The sequence below is a fragment of the Lepidochelys kempii genome, chromosome 9 (assembly GCF_965140265.1).
Source record: "Lepidochelys kempii isolate rLepKem1 chromosome 9, rLepKem1.hap2, whole genome shotgun sequence".
Classification (NCBI taxonomy): Eukaryota; Metazoa; Chordata; order Testudines; family Cheloniidae; genus Lepidochelys; species Lepidochelys kempii.
This window is the reverse complement of record NC_133264.1, coordinates 25126965-25134711: the sequence shown is the minus strand read 5'-3', so window position 1 is coordinate 25134711 and position 7747 is coordinate 25126965. Positions and strand designations below refer to the sequence as shown.

Here is a 7747-nt window from a genome sequence, read left to right as displayed (position 1 = left end):
CCTGGCCCCATCCCCCCCGCAGCATCGCTTATTAAAAGCTTTCAAAAATGAATACTGCATACTGTGGCATTGTTCATTAGAATTAATACACGTTCGGCTTGAAAATTTATTAATTTCATTATTTAGTCTACATATTTAATGAAAATAAATGAATTACCTAACAGTGTTGACATCGTTATTGTTTTCACTTTGCACAACATAGCATGCATCTTAAAATAAATTACATACATTATACACAATACACTGTCACAGAGTAACACATTAGAATTTAGAATTTATTTTTCCGCGCTTTCAGTTTAGCAAATTTAGAAACAAGCCCCTCCAAGTCAATGCTGCGAGCAATGTCATGTTCTACTGACAAGGTAGATAGCGCAACAACTTGAGCTTGGAGAAGCTTCACTCACACTGGCCATAGAAACTGGGAGAGTCAAGAGGATGCGAAGAGCAATAACTGTTGGGGACGCTATCTGCCAGCTTATTTGTCCATATGAAGTTCAATACATCTTGCGGTGATGCACTCTTTTGGACTCGTCTTGCAATAGCTTGCAATTCATTGCACAAGTCAAAGGCATCAATATCTTTGGATTCACCATGTTGCAAAGCTTGGTCCAGATTCAAGCAATATTCTATAATTTGCTTTGGTGTTGTATTTTGCAAACTGTAAACATCATATAGGAAGCCAAATACTGAACTAATTTGCTGCATCAATGTGAATCTTTCTTCAACCGAATGTATTGCTGTGTCGATGACTGCCAAGTTAAAGTTCACTTTGAATTTTTCTTTTGCATTATAAATAGGTTCATCATCTGCTTCATTTGTGAACTGCTTCCTCCGCAAGTTCACCTGCATCTACCAATGTTTTCTCAAAGTCTGCATCACTACTGTGGCCTACAAGAAACTTCTTCATTTCTCCAAGTTGATTAATGGCTTCACTTATGTCGATTCTTTTGCCTGAAGTTGTTTGCTAGTCATGTTGATCTCAAACAATATATTATACCACACAACAAGAGAAACAAGAAACTTGAAACTAGAAATGGCTTTTGCAAGATCCTTTGCATCAACTTGTGACTTATTGCCAGATGATCCTGTTAGAGTAGTGTCATCATAGATGTCTATCACAGCATCATAGATGTCACCAAGCTGATAGCGAAGAGGTTTCAGGGCATCAATTCGACTTTCCCATCTTGTTTCACTCAATGGTTTAACTGTGAGATTAGATACGTGGTGTGTTAGAACTTCCCAGCGATGTGTAGAAGCTGAGAAATACACATAAACACGTTGAATTAAATCAAAGAAGCCAGTTGCCTCCAAGCAACACTTTGCAGCATCATTAACAACCACATTCAATGAATGTGCACTGCAAGGAACGAAAAAGGCTTGTGGATTAATATCCAAAATTCTTTGCTGGACACCATTTTCTTTCCCTTTCATATTGCTCCATTCATCGTAGCCTTGACCACGCAAGTTTTCTATAGGCAGTGACATCTCTTCTAACTGGTGAAGAATAGTTTCTGTCATACCAGCTCCAGTTGTCTCCGTAACCAACACAAATCCCAAGAAGTGTTCCTTTATGTATACTGATTCAGTCTCATTCTCTGTCTCTGAAGTAGGCCTATCCACAAACCGAACGATCGTGGTCATTTGTTCAACATGGCCTGCATCTGGTGTACAATCTAGAATGATCGAAAAGTATTTTCCAGCACGAGCAGATGCTAGGATTTTTTGTTTGATGGCATTGGATAGAAGCTGAATAAGCTCAACCTGTATGTCTTTCCCTAGGTAATGTACATGCATCTCCTTCTCCTTAATCCTGCGAAGATGCTCATCCATAAGCGGGTCAAACAAAGCTAGATATTTGACAAATTTGAGGAAGTTCCTGTTACCAGAAGTGTGCAGTGTTTCTTGTTTTCCCCGAAAGGCCAGGTTTTGCATACCAAGAAACCTGACCAAAGCAATCAGACGTTTTAGTATTTGCTGCCAATACTTTTCTTCTTGCTCAATGAAGCGCAAATGTTCTTCATCAATTGTTCTCTTGTATTTCAATCACAGTTCAAGTTCCTTCCATGTCTGAACATTCGTCAAATGTTGACTGCTTTTCTCGTGCCCTGAAAGAATTGCAGACATGTTTTTCCAGTCCCTTGAGCCTTTTCCAGAAAGAGATGATGCGCCAATAGTACTACTGGCAATGGCAAACAACTTGGCGCAGAAGCAAAAGACAGAATCATTTGATGTGGAATACTGCAGCCACTGACGGTGCATTTCTTCTCCATTAACAAGCCTACGTTTGTAATGAATTGTCGAGAATTTTCTTTGCTTACTACCTTTGGGAAAATCGAACTGCTGAACTTGTTCCGGCCCATGTTCCACCAAAATTTGTCGGACTTGGTCATTGCATTTGGCCCAAGTAGCAGGATCACTAAAGCTCAAATTATAAGAAGGGAATGGGATGGAGGTGCAAGCAAGGTGGGGCAGGAGCACAGAGCAGGCTGACCCATTTGTCACAGGAAAGGGGGAATGAGGCAGAGCTGCCCTCAGGTGCTGTGCTGGGTTCTTGCTCTCCCCTCCCCTTGTGTGAACGGCATCAGCTGCTCCCTCCTATTCAAACTCCCTTCTGTCTCCTGACAGGAGGGTGACCAGATAGCAAGCGTGAAAAATCGGGACGGGGGGCTATAGGCACCTATATAAGAAAAAGCCCCAAATGTCAGGACTGTCCCTTTAAAATCGGGATATCTGGTTACCCTACCTGACAGAAGGCGGGGGAGCTCTCCCCACCTGTCCACCTCTGATTGGCTGCTCTTCCCCAGGAGGGGGAAATGGAAAGGGCTGGGGCCAGGCTGAAAATCAAGGGTTGGAGCAGTTCTCCTCATTGCTACAGGCTCCAGCAGGGGCTAAAATCCTAGTTAAAGCCTGAGAGTTGGCAACAGTGACTTGTGCACAAAAGTCCTGGTTCTAGTTTACCATTTCTTTGAGCAAAGCCCAGTACAGTCTAAATAAGCATTACATTGTCTATATTTAAATAAATATGCATAAATGTAAATAACTCTGTAGTCATATTAAAAGAAAGGAAGAGAGAGTGATGGGGGAGAGCGAGAGAGAGCGCTTTCAGCATTTCATTTTATAAGGACATAAGAACGGCCCTACTGAGTCAGACCAATGGTCCATCTAGCCCAGTGTCCTGTCTTCTGACACTAGCTGGTGCCAGTTGCCTCAGAGGGAGTGAACAGAACAGGGCAATTTATTGAGTGATATACCCGTCGTGTAGTCCTAGCTCCTAGCAATCCGAGCTAGGGACGCACACAGCATGAGGTTGCATCCCTGACCACCTTTGCTAATAGCCATTGATGGACCTACGATCCACGAACTTATAGAACTTCTTTTTTGACTCCAGTTATACTTTTAGCCTTCACAACACCGCTGGGCAACACGTTCCAAAGTTTACTGTGTATTGTGTGAAGTACTTCCTTATGTTTGTTTTAAACCTGCTGCCTATTAATATTATTGGGTGGCCCCTGGTTCTTGTGTTAGATGAAGGGGTAAATAACACTTCCTTATTCACTGTCTTCATACCATTCATGGCTTTACCGACCTCTGTCATATCCCCCTTAGTTGTCTCATTTTGATCTTTCCTCAGATGAGAATTGTTCCATACCCTAATCACTATTGTTGCCTTCTCTGTACTTTTTCCAGTTCTAATATATCTTTTTTGAGATGGGGTGACCAGAACTGCACACAGTATTCAAGGTGTGAATATACCATGGATTTATATACTGGCATTATGATCTTTTCTGTTTTATTATCTATCTCTTTTCTAATGGTTCCTAATATTCTGTTAGTTTTTTTGACTGCCGCTGCACATTGAGCAGATGTTTTTAGAGACCTATCTGGAGTGAAAGCCGCTAATTTAGACCCCATCATTTTGTATGTATAGTTCGGATTATGTTTTCCAATGTGTATTACTTTGCACTTATCAACAGTGAATTTCATCTGTGATTTTGTTGCCCAGTCACCCGGTTTTGTGAGATTCCTTTGTAACTCTTCACAGTCAGCTTTGGATGTAAGTTTCTTAAGCAATTTTGTGTCAGCTGCAAACTTTACCACCTCACTGTTTACCCCTTTTTCCAGATCATTTATGAATATGTTGAACAGCACTGGTCCCAGTATAGATCCTTGGAGGATTTTGCTATTTACCTCTCTACACTACAAAAACTGACCATTTACTCCTACCCTTTGTTTCCTGTCTTTTAACCAATTGCTGATCTGAAAGAGGACCTTGCCTCTTATCCATGACAGCTTACTTTTCTTAAGAGCTTTTGGGGTGGAATCTTGTCAAAGGCTTTCTGAAAGTCCAAGTACACTATATCCACTGGAACATCTTTGTCCACATGCTTGTTGACCCCCTCACATAATTCTAATAGATTGGTGAGGCACGATTTCCCTTTGCAAAAGCCGTACTGACTCTTTCCCAGCATATCCTGTTTGTTTATTTGTATGATAATTATGTTCTTTACTTTATAGTTTCAACCTATTTACATGGCACTGAAGTTAGGCTTACCAGCCTGTAATTGCCAGGATCGCCTCTGGAACCTTTTTTAAAATATCAGCATTAGTTATCTTCCTGTCATCTAGTACAGAGGCTGATTTAAGTGATAGTTACATGCCATACTTTATAGTTTTGCAATTTCATATTTGAGTTCCTTCAGAACTCCTGGGTGAATACCATCTGGTCCGGCTGACTTCTTAATGTTTAACTTATCAGTTTGTTCCAAAACCTCCTCTATCGACACCTCAGTCTCGGATAGTTCCTCACATTTGTCACCTAAAAAGAATGGCTCAGGTGAAGGAATCTCCCTCACGTCCTCTGCAATGAAGATCAATGCAAAGAATTAATTTAGTTTCTCTGCAACAGCCTTGTCATCCCCGAATGCTCCTTTAGCACCTTGATCATCTAGTGGCCCCATTGATTGTTTGGCAGGCTTCCTGCTTCTCATGTATTTAAAAAAATGTTTGCTTTTAGTTTGTGTGTCTTTTTCTAGTTGGTCTTTACATTCTTTTTTGGCCTGCCTCATTATATTTTTATATTTGACTTGCCAGAGTTTATGCTCCTTTCTATTTTCTTCAGTAGAATCTGGCTTCCCATTTTTACAGAATGCCTTTTTGCCTCTAACCACCTCTTTTACTCTGTTGTTTAGCCATGGGTTTTTTTGGTCCTCTTACTGATTTTTTTAATTTGGTTTGAGCCTCTGTTATGGTGTTCTTAAACAGTTTCACTCTTGTGAACTGTTCCTTTTAATTTCTGTTTAATTAGTTTCCTCATTTTTGTGTAGTTTCCCTTTTTGAAGTTAAATGCAGGCTAAATGGGCAATTTTCATATGTTTTGCAGTGATTACTAGTGGAGGGCAGGATGCAGTTCTATCTATTTAAATTTGCGTTAAGTCATTTGGTAACATTGCAATATTTACTTTAGAGTTTAAGGATTGAGATGTGTGCAATGTAGAGCCAGATCCTAAACTGCTGTAATTCACTGAAGTAACTGGAGCTACATAAATTTACACTAGCTGATGATCCGGCCCTTTCATTACATAACAAATAGCATGGTGTAGATACAGCAAGGTAAAGTGGAGCAAACATAAAATACAATATAAATATACCATCGTCTGTGGATTCAAGTTTTGGATACTTGAGTCAGGATTTCATAGCAAAGAGAACAAACAACAATGGTCAGTACATAAGAGATAAGATGTCCAAAATGATGAAAAGCTTACACATCATGAGCTAAATCTATCCCTTGAGAACTCCACTGAGGAGCTCCATCGAGTTACAGCAGGGATGAATTTGGCCTAACACCTATAAATAAGAAGGCAACATTGCTGTTGGCAAGACAGCCTGATATTTTACAGTAATTGTAGTTTTCATCACCAAAATCTAATGCTCCTCCATAACTTGCATTCCTTTTTGTGGAATAACATGAAGCTGACTCAGTTAAATGAGCAAATTACAAAAGCAGAGAGAGAGAGAGAGAGAGAGAGTGGGTATTTCTAGACATCTGTGAAATTGTTTAAAAATTAGAATAGAACCCAACATAAAACCTACTATATTGCAATACATCTTTAAAAATAAAGGATTATCTCAGTTTATCAGCTGACTTTCCTGTATGACCCTTATTCAACATACATACTACTGTATCTTAAACTTTCATTTAGCACACAGAAATACTATGTCACACAAGCATTTTCTTTAGCTTTCACTTCCATCTTTTGTCGTTGCCTGAGGTCCTTGCTATTTAAAAGCTCATCATTCACACCATTATGCATAATGATGAGCAATGGGGAAATCATCATTTATGCAAATGGCTTATACAATGGAAATGGAATCGAAGTTTAATCTCAGATTTCAAGCATCTTTGTCTAACACTTACAGAAAGGCTCCCAATCCTGCAATACATTTATCCACGTTTAACTTTAAGCACATAACTAGTCAAACTGACTTCTATTAGACTAGACACATGGTTAAGTGGAATCGAAGTTTAATCTCAGATTTCAAGCATCTTTGTCTAACACTTACAGAAAGGCTCCCAATCCTGCAATACATTTATCCACGTTTAACTTTAAGCACATAACTAGTCAAACTGACTTCTATTAGACTAGACACATGGTTAAGTGCTTTGCCAGATCATGGTCTATGTTTTTACCTCCATTATCCACAAATATAATAACTTCATTAAGGGCCCAACCTTGCTGGACATTGAGGACCAGAGGCTTAGCTCCTTCAATTCCTCCCAAATTAAAAAGAATCAGATGGGACTCAGCAACCGGCAGAAGGAGAAGGACTGAGCCTAACAAAGGAGGGGTGTTTGTCATAATAATAAAATATTGAATTGGTTTCAGACACTCTAAAAATTAATACTGTTTTCTTATCATGTACAGTATTTACTCTTATTATAGACCTATTTTTCTACCACAATTTTTTGGAGAAAGCAACAATCCACTAAAGGGCTTGATCTGGGATTTTGGTTCAGACCCCTCTCTAATTCTAAGTATGTAAACTGTAAATACTTCCTTCTATTCTTAAAAATGCCTTGAGGAAGTAACAAACGTCTGTAGCAAGGCCCTTTTGGATAGCTGGCTGTTAGTACTGTACATTTAGACAAGCTGAGGTGTGTCAGGGCATTGGGCTTGCAAATCCTGTTTGGGGAGGATAGCTTTGTCATGGACTTGTAGTTCTATGTATGTACTTCACTTTCAAGCAGCAAATCTATTTCAATCAATTTCTGAAAACACCATCTTTCCAGACTGAAGGCTTTACTGACCTAAAAACCTCTTTCTCATAGGTTACTGCTTAGTCAAATAGACCTAAAACAGTCTTCTTATCAGCTCCTACCTCCCAGACCCACACGACACCAAACGTTATTCAAGAACAGGAATTTATGACAGTGGATGTGTGTAATTCTTCCCTCTTCACCTGCCCTACATATTGTGACAAGACCTTTGAAGGCACAAAACATTTAAGGGGAAAAAGCATTCAGGCACTTATGGATTCTGGCACACAGAACTATTTTGTCATCAAAATGGAGGCTCTGTAACATATTGCATCTCTCAGTGAGATTCCACATAAACAGAAAAAACACTGAGCCAAGGATCTCGGCCTGAGTCTTCACGGCATATGTTTTACCAACAGGCATTCATTTCATTACCCAAATTGAGCTGCAATTATCACATATACACATAACTGAAGGCCCGTTCCCCCGTAA

General features: G+C 39.7%; 1 pseudogene; it reads right to left on the bottom strand.

Moving 5' to 3' along the window:
* Positions 1-396: 396 nt before the first annotated feature.
* On the bottom strand, positions 397-1932 carry LOC140916990 (uncharacterized; annotated as a pseudogene).
* Positions 1933-7747: the final 5815 nt, after the last annotated feature.